The sequence below is a fragment of the Microtus pennsylvanicus genome, chromosome 8 (assembly GCF_037038515.1).
Source record: "Microtus pennsylvanicus isolate mMicPen1 chromosome 8, mMicPen1.hap1, whole genome shotgun sequence".
Taxonomy (NCBI): domain Eukaryota; kingdom Metazoa; phylum Chordata; class Mammalia; order Rodentia; family Cricetidae; genus Microtus; species Microtus pennsylvanicus.
The window spans coordinates 37,696,170-37,716,460 of NC_134586.1; positions in this window are offsets into that span (position 1 = coordinate 37,696,170).

Sequence of the window (20,291 nt, forward strand, 5' to 3'; positions counted from 1 at the left end):
CTGTCTTTTGCCCATGATGACAATGGAGAGAATCTCAAGGCTACTCTGGAAGCAGAACCCACCATGTGTACCAACACACATGCAAAGGGCAACTCATCTAATCATGGATCATTTCCCTGACTCTGAATCATGCTATATATCATGTTCTTAGTATGTTTCTTCTAAAATCCATGTGTTAAAATATCCAATTTTAAACTGTTTATTTAGAGTGTTAGTGAGCATAAGCTGCCTAAGAAATCCATGACTAGCACAGTAAATTTTTTTCTTCAGGATTCTTTAGTTGGACTATTCAAAGAACAGTTGTTTTCAGCCTGTATATATAATTTCTGATATCCATATCCTGAGACTTCATAGCATTTCATATGAATCATCTCATAGGAGCCTCACCACACATCTATCAAAAAGTTCTAGAGTAAAAAGTTGAATACATTACAACTATCTCTTTATAAAAGCAGAGAATTCTTAATGGGGGGGGGGGGCTTCAGTACCCTCACAAATCATATACAGGACTCAGTTAGATAATTTCTCCAAAGTCTTCATGACGATCTAAGTTGCCAGTTGTCATACTGGTTTTTATTTTAATCTAAGTTTAGGAAATTTTCTTGCCTACACCATCAATTCTAATACAAATAAATGCAATGCAAATGAAGCAAGCTTCCCTCATTCTTCTATGATAGCACCCCTTAGCAATGACCCCATGGGCACTACATGGTGATCAATTAAACTCCAAATACCCTAATACTAAGAGGTCTGGTTTACATCTGGTTCTTTCATATTATGAAAAGTGAATTCCTTTTTGTAGGCTTTAGTTTTCTCTTCTGTTTACAATAAGAGTCAGACTAGTCGATCTCAAAACTTCCATATTTCAAAGGTGGTAGAACAAGATTAGAAATATTCAATGCAATTTTTACTGCATACTCAACTAGATGGCAGAGGAGCTAATTTAGCAATACTCATGAAAAAAAAACCCTAACAATGCAACACAAAGACTCTAAAAGACTGATTTGAATACAACCCCAACATCTCATAGAGCTGAAACTTAGAATGGTTTTATGTTACATTTTACACCTATGTAAAATCTGTGACACAAGGTAAAAATGTCAACTCTGCACTTCATCGTCTATAGGATGGAGGTGACTGTGTCTACTTGTGAGTTTAAAATGAGATAATGGTATGTATGATGAACTTAATGGAATGCCTGGCACCTGACACATACTTACTACAATATACTCAACATTTTTACTGAAGAGTTAACAGTGGAACTGAGAAATGAATCTGGACCTAGTTTCTGAAATTTATAAATTGTAAGGATTTTAAAACTATTAATGATCTGCAAGAGATATTACCATATCACATTCCCATTTTCTGTCACTAGGTTTTTCATCTGAACTACCTGCCTGATTACTTGACTCATCCCTCCCGTTCCTTCCTCATCTTCCTGGAAGGCACAATAACTTCTTGACAGAGGTAATTTTGAAAGTCATAAGCTTCAAACTTAGTACACCCAGAACTATAGATAACCACTTTGGATTTCATGTCACCTGCTCTTCGAAGTGTTAGGACTTGACAGATACCAAAGAGATGAGATAGAATGGCCTCAGAAAAAAAAAAACTAATAGTAAACTTGAGGTTTAATATCTGATCATACTGTACCAGGGGTTTGCTCTGTCCTCACACATTTGATCCTTACTAAAAATCCAGTGAAATGAAGTAGACACTGTTATATTATGATTTTACAAATGAGGAAACTGAGGCACAGAATCTATGTAGACATTTAATCTGATCTATCATATTACATGCTGTGGGGACCTTCAGAACAACTCTTATATTAAAAATAAAAAAGAGGGCAAACTAATTAATTATCCTTTAAAATCCATGCTCTCTAGGACTGAGTGGGGAACGTAGGCACGTGATACTATGTAAAAATCACTTTGCAGACCGACATGAAAGAGATGAATCAAACTCCCAGCATTTCAGTGCAGCCTTAATCTCAACAATTCCACTGGCTTTCTACTTAGTTAATTTCTTCACAGAGTGATTTATAACATTTATAAATTATATTAAGATTATGTTGTAAAATATTTATAGTGGATAATATATTAAATTATAAATCTTTATAATATTTAATAAGCTTCCTAGCAGCTGACTCATTTTCTTGTTGTTTATGACAAAATAATCACCTCCTCATAAATGTGCTTTTTTAACTCAGTGCAGTTAGTCAATACTTAGATTTTTCTCAAATCCCTCCACCGAGATCTAATTACATCTTTAGATAAAGCTCTTATCAAACTAACTCCTCTAGCCGAGCATTGTGGATCATGCCAATAATCCCAGGACTCAGGAGGCAGAGACAGGAGTATTGCCACAATTTCATAGCTGGTCTGGAAAATATAATGAATTCTCAGAGAACCTGAGCTACAAAGTAAGACTCAACTTCAAAAAACAAACCGAAACAATGGCAACAAAAGAAAACTCTAACTTCTGCTCTTAGTTTCTAACCCTGGATCACCTTGCACTGGTCTCTTAGCTGACCTTCCCAACACTCTGAAATTTCATTCCAGAATGGGAAATCAACATTATTGCACTGTGTTCTCTATGGTGTTCCTAAAGCCTAATGGTTTCCTAATTCTGATGAGAAAAATATTTAGGAACCTATGACTTATCTTTGCTTTGTAGTAAAGAACTTTCAACAACTAATCCATTGCTTGCTAAACGTTCAAGGAAGTTTGGGATAAACTTATGTGATGAATAAGCCTAACAACATTCCTTTGATAGAAAACAGGTAAATATTTGTTCAGTTAAACAAAACAATAAATGGCCCTTGCTAAGTATTATGACCATTCTACTGGAAACACAAGGGAAAGATATACTTCCTAGAGCCAGGTATAATAGTGTACTCTTGTAATACCAACACTCAGAAGGTATAGACAGGGTGATGACAAGATCAAAGCTACCCTGAGATACATAGTGAAATCTTATTCCAAACAGAAGGAGATACAGTATAAGACATACACATACACACACATTCAAACACACACACACACACACACACACACACACACACACACACAGAGAGAGAGAGAGAGAGAGAGAGAGAGAGAGAGAGAGAGAGAGAAACTTCTTGCCTTATAGATTCATATTCATGACTTTTTAAATACACAAGTTACATATTTCACCTAATGGCTTAGCTACTTTTCTATTGCTATGCTGCTATGAAAGGACACCACGGCCAATGCAACTTATAAAATAAAATGTTTAATTTGGGTTTCTGGTTTCAAAGGTTTAGAGTCTGTGATGGTAGAGCAAAGACATAGTGGCAGAAACAGATGAGAGGTTGCATCTAGATCCAAATGTAAGAGGCAGAGAAAAAGTGAGAGATACTGGGGATGGCCCAAATATTTTGAAACCTCAAAGCCTGCCTCCAATGACATACCTCCTCCTACAAGGCCATATCTGCTAATCCTTTCCAAATAGTTTCATACACAGAGAATCAAGCATTCAAATACATGAATGGGTGTCTATGAATTCATATATTCAAATATATGAATTCAAGTGTCTATGGGTGACATGTTATTCAAATTACCACATTCCACTTTTTGTTTCCCACAGACTCATGGCAATATTATAAGGCAAAATGAAGTTAATGTGACTTCAAAAGTCCCCATAGACTTTCATAGCCTAAATATAGTTTAAACATCCCAAGTCTAAGTCTCTTCTGAGACAAAGTGCAATCTCTTAACTGTAACCCCTATAAAAGCAAAAGCAAAAAGCAAACCACATGCTTCCAACATATAATAGCACAGAATATGCATCAACGTTCCAAATGAAAAGAATGGTGACAAAGTGAGGAAATACTGTACCAACACAAGACCAATACCCAATAGAGTGATGGCTAAATCCTTAGCTCCGTGTCTGATGTCCATGCACTTAGATGGCTCTATCCTTTCAGGTTTTCTAGCAGTAACACATTTCTGTCTCTTACAATGATTCCACTCCATATCTGTATCTCTTGTTGGCAGATATCTCAAGTCTCTGGTATCTCCTATATCTTAGGGTCCCCAACACAATCAAGGCTTCACTTTCACAGCTTCATGCAATGGCCTCTCAGAGCCTCCTTTTGATGACTCTCCTGTCACACTCCCTGAGTCAGTAGCTCTCCGTAACAATGGAAGAAGACTCTGCAATCCATTTTCATGTGTATCCTTCATGATTCTAAAGCCAGAACCACATGGCCAACACTGCCAAGTACTTCTATGTTGCGGAATAATCCCTTTGTACACAGTAAAGATTTCTTGCTATAATGGGTTTAATCAACAAGCTGACTGGCCAGTGGCTAAACAGGATAAAGTTAGGCAGGAAAGCCAAACTGAGAATGATGGGATGAGAAAGGGTGGAGTCAGAGACATCACCAGGAGATACAGGGGGAGAAAGGCATGCTGGAGAACAGATAAAGCTGAGAGCCACTTGGCAATACATAGATTAATAGAAATGGGTTAATTTAAGTTGTAAGAGCTAGTTACTAACAAGCGTAAGTTATTGACCCAAGCATTTAAAATTTATATTACGTCTCCAAGTCAGTTATTTGGAAAGCAGCTGCCAGTTACTTGGGAACAGGTGGTCAAGAAAGGAAAACTCTGCCTTCACTTCTACCTGCTTGGGATGGAAGTTGACCCTTATGCTTGCAGAAGTTTTCCTGTTTTTATAGAATTTTCAATACCAGGATATTCCTCAAGCTTTCCTTTCTGCAAGTTGAAAGCTTAGCTAACTGGGGTCGTGCCCTGAAGCTACTACTCTGTTTACTCCATTTTCAATCCAGCTTTCTTTAAATCTTCTCACCTCTTTTCAGCACAAGCTGTAGCTCCAGCATTAAAATTCTTAGTGCTCTTTTCCACTTCATATTGTACAATTTTTATTTCCTTTTTCCTTTTTGCTCATTTTTAGTGTATACCTGCAAAATATAATCACTAATAACCACAAAATAGAGTCAATGGCTACCTTGAAATCTCCACTACTTCTCTATTTTGCCTCAGGCAAATTTTTAGGACAAGATCAGAAAGTAGCTAATTCTCTTTACCTCTTGAGTTAATTCTCCACAGTCCACATAGCTCTCATACTTGGATGGTTGTTAAACCCCACTTACAGTGCTCAGCTTTTTCAAGATCCATGGAATCTCAGATGTGACTCATTCGTTTCAAAGACTTTCCACACTGGTATCCATAAGCTACTTGTCAGTGAGTTAGTAACCATTTAGTCTAAAAGATTGGGTGTCATGGAATCATGATGTCCATGTCCAAGGAATAGGAAGTACCCATACAAAAACATATATGAATATGTTAACTCTAGCACTATGTGGCAATGGTGAACGGAATGGGAGAGGGAGAGAATCACAGCAATTTGGTATTGCTGTATTTTGGAATGTGGTTAGTCCCTAAGAGTCTAAAAGTATTGAGAGAGTTGTCCTCAATTTGGGACTTTTAAAAGGTGAGGTCTTTTAAAAGATGTGATGTAAAGGAAGAAATCTTTGGATTATCAGGAGGGGGAATTCCCTCAAAAAAGATTACAGAATATATCATGGTACCTTTAAGAGCATTGTTGTAATGAAGCTACCTTAACTCTCCTTGGCTTCCTGTTTGAGATGTGATGCCTCCTACCAAATATGCTCCCCTCACAATGTAACATCCCCTGCTCTTTAGCCCTTAATACAGGCCAATGTGCTGCTTGATGCTAGTCCATTTGGACTGTTTTCATTACTAAAGCTTTGTAGTAGAGCTTGAAGTCAGTCAGGGATGGTAATGTCTATGGAAGTTCCTTTATTATACAGGATTATTTTGGCTCTCCTGAGTATTTTTTTTTCTCCATATGAAGTTGGGTTATTTTCTTTTAAGGTTTGTGAAGAATTGTGCTGAGATTTTGATGGGAACTGCATTGAATCTGTAGATTGCTTTTGTAAGATTGCCATTTTTACTATGTTGATTCTACCTATCCAAGAGATGTTTCCATTTTCTGATATCTTCTTCAATCTCTTCTTTTTTAAGATTTAAAATTCTTGTTGTAAGACCAAAATATGTCCTCTGAATGTGGATGAAAGTTCTGTGATTTGGGCAATTTGTAGGGCCCCTAGCAGTGAAACCAGTATTTATACCTAGTGCATGAACTGGCACCTTGGAGCCCTTTCCCTTCATAGGGATATCTTGCTCAGCCTAGATACCAGGTCCTGCCTCAAGTGATATGACAGACTTTGTTGACTCTCCATGAGAGGCCTCAACCTCTCTGAGGAGTGGTTGGGGAAGGGGGTGGGGAGAAGTTTGGGGAATGGAAGGACTGGAGGAAGAGGGAACTGGGATTGGTATATAATATTTTAAAAAGAAAAAAAAGAAAAAAGAAAAGCTGGCTAGAAATAAGCCAAGCTAAGGGTGGGTATTTATTAGAAAATAAGAAAGAAAGAAAGAAAGAAAGAAAGAAAGAAAGAAAGAAAGAAAGAAAGAGAAATGAAACATGAATGAAAGACAAGAGCAGCTGGCTCTGAGAAAATGCAGCTGTTAAGCACATGAAATAATTTTTAACCTTTGTTTCAGAAAAACAACCTATCAGTTGGCACACTAAAACAGAGCATTTATTAAACCCTGTGAGAGAAAGGCCGTGCAGAGGGGTATTTATCTGTAGCTCTTAACAAGACAACTTAACTTACCTTTATGGACAAAAATTTAGAATTTGATCTGTATCAATCAACATTTAAAATATGCATTGACTCATCAGAGTATCTCAAGGGTGTTAATGTATGCATATATGTTTAGATGTATATGATATCACATTGTCTATAACAACAAAATCCTAAGAAAAACCTAGTATTTATCAGCAGGCAGCAGTAAAGGGAATTCCACGCACATGTTTGAATAACCAGCAGCTATTAAAAAAAAGGAAGAATTTTTGCAGCCCCTGAGACAGAAAATTCTGAGCTATATAGATACATTTCAAGGACTAGGGAAAGACATTACAGAATATACTTTAAAGGAAATATGTTTCCTTTAAAGTGTATGTTCTTAAACAATACAGAATATCTTCTTAACATAAAAATATTAAAACTAATAAAAACTATTAAAAGTTATTCCCATGAAAAAGAAACAAGAAGTTTAGCATAAATTTTGGTAATGGATTTTGGGTATTTTGGGTTTATCCCCTGTATTTGCTTATATTTCTGAAATGACTATGTATATTTCATGAAAATGCTAAAAGGTAGTAAGTAACTGAGGTAGAAATAACATATGATAGTAGCATTTATTTTTTTAAAAAAGAAGTGATTATTACTAACCAGGGGTGTAGCTCCGTTATATAATATTCTCTAGCCTGTTCAAGGCACTGGGTTCAATACCTAGTATGCCAAAAATTAAAAAATAAAATAAAACAATTTAAAAAGGCAAAGAAAGGGGAAACTATAAACTATATTAATTTGGAAAATCACAGAATTTTTAGGAAAGGAGCTTGCCATGGATAAAGAGGGTATTATATAGTTATGAAAATACCAATTTTAGAAGGAATATACTTATTTAAATATGCATATGACAGAATATTAAAATACATGAAACACAAACTGATAGAACTACAAAGTGAATCAGATGAATCGACTATAAAAGTGCACATATCAATAATCTCTGAGAAATTGGTAGATCAAAATGACAAAAACATCAGGAAGAATAGAAATGACCTGAAATACATGATCATTTATCTCTATGTAACTAAGTCTTATAGACTACTGCACCCAATAACAGCAGAATAGAGATTCTCCTGAAGCTTACAGTAAATATTCCCAAATATAGACCATATCTGAAACCATAATATATATTTGCACATATATGTGTGTTATATATGTTTTGAACATTCACATGAGTATGTGTGTACAACTAAACATACAGATTTGTGCAACCACATGGGAGCCAGAAGTCTAGATAATGTCTTCTGCAATTGTGCTCCATGTTGAATTTTGAGGCAGGACAGTCAAACTGGCTGTCCAGTAAGCTCCAATGATTCGCCTCTCTGCCTACTCAGAGACTATAGGTCAGAGGTATACTGTCATCTCCTGCTTTCTATATGGATGCTGGATATCCAAACTCAGGTAGTTACATAGCAGGCAGAGACAGGTGGATAATAGCAAGCACTCTACCAAGTAGAAATTACCATGGAGCCATATCCTCAGCCCCTACATGTACAAATTTATACAGTAGAATTCTACGAATATGCACTCTGTCTATTATGTAATTAAAAAGAAATGTCAACACTAGTGTACAAATTTATACAATAGAATTCTACAAATATGCACTCTGTCTACTATGTAATTAAAAAGAAATGTCAACACTAGTGAGAAGATAAAGCATATCTAACTATTTGTAGATTAAGTATAAATATAAATTATATATGTGACAAAGAAGTCTTTGGATAAATTTTGAGTATCTTAAACTAAAGGAAAATAAAATAGAAATTACCAAAAATAGATGAGATACATCAGCAATAGTGCTCAGAAAGAAATCTAATGAAATAAATATATGTATGTATATATAACATTAATATCATAGTCTGACCTTTTAATCATAGCAAACTAGAAAAAATTATATCAATTTAAGACTAAGGCAAACAGAGAAAGAAACAATGAAAATCATCATGGACATCAATAACACTGAAAAAAGAAAAACCACATGTAAGCAGCATAAATTTAAAAAATAGTTTGTTTGATAGAAAGATAAAAATTAATAACTATCAATTGAAAGAATCCAAGCTAGCAAAAAAAAAATTCAACTCATCAATATGAAAAATAAAGACAACTCCTTGTTATAGAACTTATAGAAATCAAAATGACAATAAAGAGGTAAATTTGTTATGGTTTGAAGGTGCAATGCTTCCCACCTCCAACTCGTGTTTTAAACACTTAGTTTCCCAGGCTTTGAGAGTTTTTGCTGTTTTGAGAGGTCACAGAGCCTTTAAGAGTCAGGGCCAGATATGTTGGCACATGCCCATAATCTCCTCTTTTCTAAACAGAAGGATTGGGAGTTCAAAGGCCACCATAGGGACACATCAGGTTGCAGATCATTCAGAATCATATAGCAAAACACTAATTCAAGTAACAACAGAAACAGTGATAACAACCTACCAAAATAGTAATAAAAGAAATATCATGTCTAATCACATTCACTGGTCAATTCTGCCAAATATATAAGGAAGAAGTTTTATCAATTATACATAATCTCTTCCTCCAAATAGAATAATGCTTCCTGATTTGTTCTAGAGAACAGCATTTCTGTAATGCTATCAGGCTTATTACAAGAAAAGAAAAGTGCAGGTCATTATCTTTCATGCCACAGCCCAAATAGCAAAATTCCACAAATGAGATTAAAATTGACAAATGAGATTATACTTGATATCTCTGGGTGGCTGGTTCAAGAGTCTCCTGCAGATAACCAAATCTGAAGATGCTCAAACCCCTGAAATAAAATATCTGAGTATGTGCATAACACATCTTTGAGCAGCCTTGTGTATTCTGCACCTCTACTTACTCATGACACCTTGGAGAATATAACCATTGTATAAATAGTCAGGACACTATATTGTTTAGGATAAATGACAAGGGAGATGATTCCATGATGTTAGGTTCAGTTCATTTTTTCTCAATAATTCCAATATAAAGTTGATTTAAATTTATGAATATAGAACACCAAATTAGAGAGGGATGTCTGATTGATCATCAAACTACAAAGCTCTGTACAGGAAAGGTATCCACAGAATGAAAGCAAACCTACAGGATGAGAGAATATAGTTGCAAGCTGTGTATCTGGTAAGTACTGAATACCTAAAATGAGAAGAAATTTAACTCAGTAGCAAAAACACAACTTTGAGTAAAATGAACAAAAGTCATAACTAATCATTTTTAATCATATTTTCTTTTTATTTATTAGATGTTTTTTTTTAAAAAAAAAACACCAATCCAAATTCACACTCCCTCCCCTCCTCTCATTCCCTCCACACACCCTCCCACTCATTCCCATCTAATCCTAAGAGAGGGTAAGGCACAATGCTTGTGGAAGGTCCAAGGCCCTCCATACTACATCTGGACTGAGCAAGATATACATCCAAATAAAAAGGATCCCAGAAAGTCAGTACATGCAGTAGAGATAAATCCCAGTGCCACTGCCCGTGGCCTTTCAGTCAACCCTGGCCATACAACTGTCAGCCATATTCAGAGGGACTAGTTTGGTCTTAAGCTTGTTCCTTCCCAGACCAGCTGGAGTTGGTCAGCTACCATTAGCTCTGGTAAACTGTTTCGGTGGATGAACCCTTCATGCTCTTGACCTATTTCTTCATATTCTCATTCCTTCCACTCTTCAATTGAACCTTGGGCAGGGCTCTGATGTGGGTCTCTGCCTCTGTTTCCATCTGTTGCTGGACGAAGGTTCTATAGTGATATTGAAGATATTCATCAGTCTGACTACAGGGCAAGTCAAGATCAGGCCCCCTCTCCTCTATTGCTTAGGGTCTTAAGTGGGATCATCCTTGTGGATTCCTGGAAATTTCTCTAGAGCCAGGTTTCTGCTAACCCTATAATGGTTACTTCAATCATGATATCTCTTTTCTTGCTCTCATCTCTGTCCTTCCTCCATCTCAACTATCCCATTTCCTCATGTTCTCCTCAACATTCCCCTTCTCCCATTCTCTACCTCTCTACCCTTCCTTCTCACCCCAGCCCCCATGCTCCTAATTTTGTCAGGTGATCTTGTCTGTTTCCAATTTAGTCTTCAATGCATGGGCACAGGAGACCACTTCCTAAATATAACCCCAGTAGCACAGACACTGAGAGCAACTATAAATAGATGGGACCTATTACAGAAGCTGAGAATCTTCTGTAAAGCAAAGGACACAGTCAATAGGACAAAAAGACAGCCTACTGAATTGGAAAAGATCTTCACCAACCACACATCAGACAAAGGAAAATATATAAAGATCTCCTAAAATTTGACATTAAAATTCTAAATAACTGAATTAAAAATGGAGTGCTGAACAAAACAGAGAATTCTCAACAGAAGAATTTCAAATGGACAAAAGACACATGTCACTCTTTTACAGCTTTATTCATAATCACTCTAATATAAAAATCTACTAAGATGTCCTTTGATAGGCCAGTGTATAAAATGGATGGCATAGTCATAAAAAGCAAGACATTTCAACAAACAGAAACAAATAAGGTGCAAACCATGGAAAAGAAAATGGGTTGTAAAATTCATGTTGCTAAATGACAGAAACAATTTGTAAATAGCTACATATTGAAGAGCAAGAATTTTCTGGAAAAGACAAAACTTTTGTAATAGTCAAGTTACTCAGGAAAATAAGAGAGGTTTTAAATTTTTATAATACAAGAAACATTTTAGGTCAATGATTCTTTACTTTTAGATACATATTGTTACGTTTTTTGTCAAAATGTATTTGGCTTTAAAACAGACACATAGACACACAATTCCCCCACATACACACACATCAAAGCTCAATAAATGAAAATAGTTTTAAAAAATTTAGGAAACTGAAAATAAAAAAGACTCCCCTGGTTACCAAACTACTACCAGATCTTCTGGGTCCTCTTCCTGTGCCCAGTCTCCACAGACCTGGTGGCTCTGATCAGGTTCTTCATTCTGCCCCTCCTAGTATAAGTCCTGGGAATGCCTCCAACAAGAATCCTACATGACCAAGTTGGAGTTAAGTTTATAAGTTAAATGGTGTATGTGGAAGTTAGGGGAAATGGACTGATGAGTAAAATGTCTTGCTGAGCAAGCAAGACAACCTGAGTTCAAATACCCACCACTTAGGTAAAAAGCTAAGCATGGCCCCAGGTGCCTGAAAGTCCATTTTTGTGGAGATGAAGGGAGGAGGAACATGTGGTTTCCTGCTGGTAGTCTAGTGCAATGAGCGACCCTATCTCAACTGAATAAGGCAGAAGGTGATAAAAGAGGTCAGCTAGGATTTGCCAGTCTCCACACACACATCTTCATGCACACATGAGTATGCATAGACTATAATTCACTTCTCTATAACACACACACATACTAAAAATAATAAGTCCAAGAGATCAGGAAATTGGATCTAGGGATATAGATAAGTGGTAAAATACTTGCCTAGCATATGAAAGTCCCTGGAGCACCTTGAGAAAATTTTTAAAAAAATAAGAAAGTCTAACAAAGAATTTCACTTGTTGATCGGTTATAAGAATTTATGATATTGATACAGAATTACTAAATATAACAGAAAACAGACAACATAGTCATAGAGATATCTATGAAAAGGGGGTGAAGACTATTACTAAGGAATTCTCCCTTGGTGAGAAGATGACCTAGCAGATAAAGTGCTTGCCATGCAAGCATGAGGACCTGAATTCAGATTCCTGGATCTCACATAAAGTCAGATATGGTAGCACATGGTTCTAAGCCAATGCTTCTTTGGTGAGGTGGGAAATGGAGATGAGAATCCCTAGAAGTTCATGGAAAACCTAGTCTAGCATATTCAGCCTGAGCAAGAGACCCAAAGACCAACATCAGAGGCTACTCTTTAATCTCCACAAACATGGTATGACATGTGTGCAACCACATACACTCTCACACACAAGAATGCTAACGTCCTCATACAAATGATCTTACACACCAACGCACACATCATGTATTCATACATGGGATTTTAAAAACAGAATACTCTCGATTTACTACATTACACTCTAAGCACAAAGGAAAAAATTTATCCAAGGGAACAACGTCATGAGAAAAAAGGCAGACTAGCCTCAGTATTTCTTAAAGCAACATGCATGAATTTGACCTGTTGTAAAAGAGCAAATTAGCATTCTATTCCATAAAACTTTAAAACCAACCACCAAAGAATAAGAAGTTGAAAAAAAGAAAAGAATAGAAAAGGAAGTGTCCTCATTTTCAAAAAAATTTAGATTTATTTACATATTTATTCAGTGTGTGTGTGTGTGTGTGTGTGTGAGAGAGAGAGAGAGAGAGAGAGAGAGAGAGAGAGAGAGAGAAAGTGAGTGTAAATAATATCTAAAAAGAAATTCTGTTACAAATTCCAATTGCTTAATTTCTTCACTTCTTCTGATTCTTAGAAGGATTTTTAGCAATAAATCAGATTATCAAAATCTCTCTCTGAATATGAATGTGTATGAATACAGATTAAGGATGATCATTAGACTATTTCACTACTTTTGAAATAAAATATGTGTTTCTGCATATTTAATTAGACATGTTTTCAAGGAAAATGAACTCTTAACAGGTTCAAGTGACAACAAAATCATTTATTGAACATGTTTTAATTACTTGAGAGCAAGGTTTGAACACATTGGAAATGGGACAGTGGTAAATATTTGATCTTCACAGTCACAGCTACTGCATTCTGCCATTAGGATGCAAAAGCAGTAACATGTGGAATTTAAATGAGTGGGGTGGTACTTGTGTTACAATAAAACTTTCTAAAAATGTTGAGCTAGACTAGACATATAAATGGTAATTTGGGCATGTTCACTTATATGTAAGATATATAGTGTAATATAATATATAAATATATTCCAATTATGTCATTGGAAATAACACTAACATTGGTGATTTCTCTCTCTAAAAATTGGTGGTAAATGTTATTTATGAATGTAAGTAGACATTATTGAAAACTCAGAACAGTAGAGAATATTCTAAAATCACACTTTCCAAAAATAGAGGCCAGTTAAAATAACTTATCTCCTTTTTATTATACTGCTTAACTGGCCTATATACTAGTGCTAACACAATATCACACCAGAAAGAATACTGCAATAGAAATATATATTATATGTAGTCAATAATATCATATATATATATATATATGTATATATATATATATGATCTTGACTTTTAACAATTATAAAAAGTTCTAGCATATAGTTAGTTATCTCAAGAATTTTTTTTATTGATCTCTAGCACTTTTACTTAGTATTCTTCTTTGGTCCCTATATAATTCTAAAATGATCATTTTATTCTTAAATCTCCTTTCAGCTCTCAGGCAATTTTTAGGATAGTCTCAATAGGAGTGAAATTATACAGTGTGAGCATTTTGTGGCTTACAATATACTTTTCCAAATTCCTTCCAACTCCCACCTATGGTGCCTGAGATAAAGTGATACAAGCTCATTTTACAATTAGGAACCCATCCTCCCCTGAATGATAGAACTTGGGATTACAGATAAATCTCTAAAAGACTCCATTCAAGACAAGCTATTTATCACTTTCTTATGGGAAAGTAAGTTTAACTGTTTGTCTCTGGAAAGACATAAGGCATTTATATGCTTCACAGTGGGGGCTACATAGGTAAGCAACACAGCAAAATCTCAGAGGAGCACAATTAATCATCAGAGGCGTCTCACTGTCCGTGACCATAAATCACAGGCAAGCACTTTTCTTCCCTGACTGATATGAAATGAGTATAAACGTGGGAAGAGAATCGGATGTTTGTCAAAGGCTGATATGTATTTTTCCGCTTCTTCCAGAAGTAAGTAGTAGAAAGTTGCAGAGAACACATCACATTCTACTCTGTGATTTATGCTCTCTACCAAGTATTACTCAGATATGGGGAAATTGCAGCAGAATTTTGCCTTTAGCATCTGGGCATAAAAACACAGTAAGATAATACAATCTAAAACCAACATAAATCTCCAAGGAATGCACCGAGCTTAACTTGTCCATGGTACAACCTTTGTCTGTCTTAAACAGAATGTGAAGAAAGAGCATGTTTTCCACCTTTTATGTGACTCAGACGACCTAAACACAGCTCAAAGACAGAATTCCATTGCCCAGATTGGACTCCACCCTACTAGTAGTTAAATTGTTTGGGACAGTTTACCTTTCAAAGTTTTCACTGCAACATGGAAAAAACAATACTGATCTGATAGGCTGTAAATAAGAATAAGTAAGATAATACATACCAGGTGCCTATCAAGAATCCTGAAACAAAAATGTGATTCTCAGCCAACGTGGACTAAATCAAAAGTTCTTGATACCTTCAAGCAAACTAAAAAATTTTATTATGTCACTCTTAATACCTTAAAGTCCCTAATAATAGCAAAAATAAACTGCACTGTGATATTTTGCTTGCTTGGACCTTATTCTCAATGACGACAGCTCTAATTATGATGCTTCAGCAACTTCATTTAATTCCACCGAATGCAGAAACTGACAAATAACTTGAAATCCTCATAAGCAAATTCATGCTCCAGGATAGCCCTGATCAAAGTGAATTTTTATCTGAGTTGCTAAGATTCATATTTTTTCAGACCTGTGTTTGTATAAAACCCAGAAATCATTTTACTGTATACATTTCATATGAACAATTTTTGTTCTTTCACTTTTATTAAAGAAGAAAAATGGTTAAACCCTCATAAAATTCACATTAAGACCTCTACAGAAGGACTACCCATAATATTGCAGGAGGTATTGACTGAATTCTTCAGAGTTGATTATGGTAAACATACATTATGCAATCCTTACAATCACATGTTTTTCACCTAAAATACAATGTTTTAATGGGAAAATACAATTGAACACATTGAAAATAGCACAATTTCTTCCTGACGAATAAACGTAGTGATAGGGACTCAGAAGTTCATTAGGCAAATTCACTGAGTTTCTTATGTTATAAACTGAATATGGCACAGGTGGTTGCAGAACATTAAAGCAGAAGATGATTAAAAACATTTCAACAAACCCTGGTGTGTATTATTATAAAGAGGGAGGGCTCTCTATGTGAATTCACTGTGGCTTTTGTTATAATTGTGGGGATGTCTAGGGAACAAGTCCTTCTAAAAGTAGAACCTGTGACAATGATTTGAATATAATTATCCATTAAGGACAAGCTCTCATAAGAATCTAGTGAGGGACTCAAAAGTGGAGAACATAAAACAAAGAAGTCTCCCCTATTATGAATGTTATTTGCCTCTATGTTTTTCTATCAAATTCACATATTCATTGAATGTTTAGTAAACATCTATGGCTCATTATTAGATTAAAATAATAATAAAATCAGACAATTGATTTTTTCACTAATAATGGATTGCTATGGTCACAAATGCATCCAAGTTAATCCAAAGCTTCAGGAAGAAAAGGAGGGTCACCCAGGAGAAATCAAACATCAAACAAGGTATAGTGAAGCCATCCATTCTATAGCATTTTACTCAAATGCATCTTTTCCTAGTAATGAATTAAGGGCCTTAAGTACTATCTGCACCTATAGTTGGGTAGTTTCACTTGTGAAACATCTCTCAACAAGCAGGAATTAGTAAAAGTGGAAAAATAGGGATGAGGATATAATTTAGTGATTAAGTTTGTATTATACTGAGTCTACTGAAAACATAGACTAACAATAGACTAAATCATTCTAGCTTGAGAAGATGATTCAGTCAGAAAGAGTTTGCCATGAGAGAATGAGGACCTGAGTCCATTCCTCCATGTGAAAAAGCTGACTATGATAGCCACTCTTATAATTTTAGCTTGCTGGCCAACCAGTCTAAGAGAATCAGTGAGTTCCAGATTCAGTTGGAAATAATGCTTCAAAAAATATTAGGTGGGAAGTCAAAGATGATACTCCACCTAAACTCTGGCTTCCATGTGCCTGCATACATGTGCACTTACATACCACATACATGACACAGACACACAAGAATGAATCAGTCTACAAATTATCACAAATATGTATATGAATACATTCAACACACAATCAACATATTTCAATATTCCACACATTATCTGGTAGGATTCCCCTCTGTATGCTGTGAACACCATTGGTTAATAAAAAAAGTTGCTTTGGGCTGAATGCAGTACAGAACAGGGCAAGGTTGGAGTTGCAAGCAGATAGAAGAGGAAAGAGTAGGTGGAGCCAAAGAGATGTCATGTAGCCACAGTAGAAGACAGATGCCAGTAAGCCCAAACCACATGGTAATACACAGATTAATAAAATTGGGTTTGTTTAAGATGTAAGAGCTAGCTAGAAATATGCATTAGCAAATAGGCCAAGCAGTGTTTTAATTAATATAGTTTATGTGTGGCTATTTCAGGTCTGGGCAGAGAGGAAATGAATAAGAAGCCTCTGCCTACAAAATGGCATGCCAACGTGGTCTGAAACATTTGGGGCCAATACCTGCCAACCACTTTGGGTCCTGATGCTCAGGTACCCACTGGGATTAGGAGGAAAGTAGTTGAAACCACGCCTGTGGCTCCATGCCCCTGTCTGGGCAGGCAGGAGAATTGAGTCTGCTAGGGGTGCACAGGCAAGAGAGCATGGTGGATTTTTGCCACCATACACAAAAATATTTCCAGGATATGCAGTGCACTGTATGGCATATTAACTTTTAATCAGATAAAAGGGGTTCATGTGCTGCATGCTCCTTCTTAGTGTTAAAGTGGTGAACCTGGCTCCTTCCTGACAGTCCCAAAGCTGGCAGGAATGGTACATCCACCATATTGAAAGTCAGAAAGAGGCATAGCCAGCATCCAGTGCCAGAGCTGCTACAACAAAGACACTTACCATCTTAAAAGTGTTCCTGGACAGAAAATGATTACAGAATCACAATAAAGACGAATTCAGATGGAAAAGACCTCTAAATGGATAACAGTATTAGATAAATATACATAGGCTTGGGAGAAAGAGAAAAAAGAATACAGAGAATTATAAAAGGAAGTAAATGGCTTTAAAAAATGAAGTCTTTAAAAAGACAGATTATAGGCAGCCATAGATTAAAGGAATAAAGAAAGATAATCTCTGTAAATATGGAATGTACACAGAGAGTCTGTATTACTTATATTATTGTGTTTTCTTTGATTTTTTGACTGTGAATTTCATTGTATGGACTGCTAAACTAAACCAACATATATATTTTAAAGGTATCTTGACTTCAAAATATGAGTCTAAGGATATGTTGCTTTGGAAAAAGAGGTTTACTTTTGTTTCCACAGATAATGAGACCATGTGGATTCCTTCCAGATGAACATGGTTTGATGGGCCAAGGCCCCTGGAAAGTCTCCATAAACCCCTAAAATTACTTTGCCCAACAAAAAACAGAAAGCAGTGTGGAGAGAACTATACCCAAATTCCCTAAATGGTTGTTTATAAATGTTTGTTTACATTTAAAGGGAGATATGCTGTAGAGATGAATACTTTGCATTGGTATGGATCTTGGCATATCAATACAAATTTAAGGTCAATTTTGTTAATGTATACTTCTGCTCTTAATTAAGGTATTGTGTTTGTGCAGTTCATTAAAAAATGTATAATTAAGAATACAGGTTAATAGATAGCTATCTATAGTATTCAAGCTTATAGTCAGATTAATAAAAACTAATAAAAAATTAAGATATAAGAGCTAGCTAGAAATATGCATAAGCTAATAGACAACACAGTGTATTAATGAATACATTTTATGTGTGTTTATATTTGGTCTGGGCAGCCAGGAAATGAACAAGCAGCCTCTGGCTACAATTATCTACATATATCTTCATTAGTATGTCTGCAACATCCAAGGACTTATCATTTAGGGTTCTCTAGAAATGCTCACCAACTCAGAAAAAAAATTTACTTAGTGAAATAGAAACCCCATGTTTTACTTTTTCTGTACTTTACAATTGAGCACCAATAAACCTTGTTCTCATATAAAATTTTGACAGATCCCAGAACTTCACAGGTACTACTAGCCACATCTCAGAAACTTAAGAAATCTGGAGGAAAGACAATTGAGTAAACTGTTATTTCATTCTGCCAACAGTTTTGAAGGCTTCTTAAAATCTTTAAGTAATTCTTATTACTATTTTATTAATTCTTATTTTATTAATGTTTTAAACTTTCACATTAAAATACTTCTTTTTATTTTCATTTTCATAAAATTTACTGTTTTCCCTACCTACAATAAATCTTGAATAATACTTTTAATATTTTAACAAACCCAGTGACTTTCAGTACAAATATAAGCTTGTGTTTTCCACAGAACTTGGGGTAAAAGGTATTTCTTTAGTTTACTTACAAAGATGATCACCACTTTAATTTTTTTAACAAGTCCTATGAGAAGAGAGCAAAAAGTGAGCTGATGTAGACCTAGAATTCTTTCTTCCAGACAGATTTCAAACCAACAACTTTGTTAATCAGAAAAGGCACCATACCACAGGGATCAGGTTAAGCCAGGACAGGGACCCACCCTTTATAAATGTGTTTATAACACATTATTATCATTTGTGAGCTTTGTTGAAATGCAGACTTTTTATGAAATGCAGCAAAACATTCCACAAAAGTTAGGGAGCCAATATTTAAAGTATGTAATTTTCTAAATTACTGTAATTGAAGTTATTGTTAGTTTCTGAGAGGAATGACTTCAAGAGTTCCCTAATTGGTCCCCAAGCATGCCAAGATTTCACCAGATAATGAAATGCTCCCATTAACCCATGCTCCTTTGCTATCTCCAGGGAGCATTGCTCATTTCCAGGTTAGTGAAGATGCCAAATCTTCCACAGTTCTGTGTTTCTGATTTTGTTAAGTGGATACAGATAAGAGAAAAGGTTTACATGCAATTGCTAGCAAACCACAGGCTTTTCTAGTGGGTAAATCGGTAGTGAGGCCACTAACTATTCATAATTTTCAAAAAAACGTGAGAAAATTTTTCAGAAGCAACAAGGACATTGGCAGCTACACAATCATGTTGTAAGCAAAGATCTGTACTGGATAACTCAACTGATTTGAATTCCATATATACATATGCTTGCTGGGGTGATTCTTATAATGGTGCAGGAGAATTGTCTGTAATCTGTCAATCATGTTTTAAATATACACTGATTGGCCAGGCAGGAAGTATCAGCCGGAAAACCAGACAGGAAGTAAAGGTGATTCAATGAGAACAGGAGAATTCTAAGAAGGAGGAAGCTGATTCCTTCCACTCCTGCCCAGACTCTGAAGAAGCAAGATGTGAGCTGCCCTACTGAGAAAGGTACCAAACCATGTGGCTAGCATAAATAATAACAATGGGTTAATATAAGCTACAAGAGCTAATAAGTATCCTGAGCTAATGGGCCAATCAGCTTTATAACTTATAGAGATCTCTGTGTGATTTTCTTTGGGGCTTGTCAGCTGTGGGGTACTGGGTGGGACAGAAACCCCAACAATAAGACCCCGCTCATGTTACATTATAATTTGAATGTATCTCCTTCAAATATTAAACAGTTGTGATAATAATAAGAGGTGGGGACTTTAGAGTATGTACATTGCTG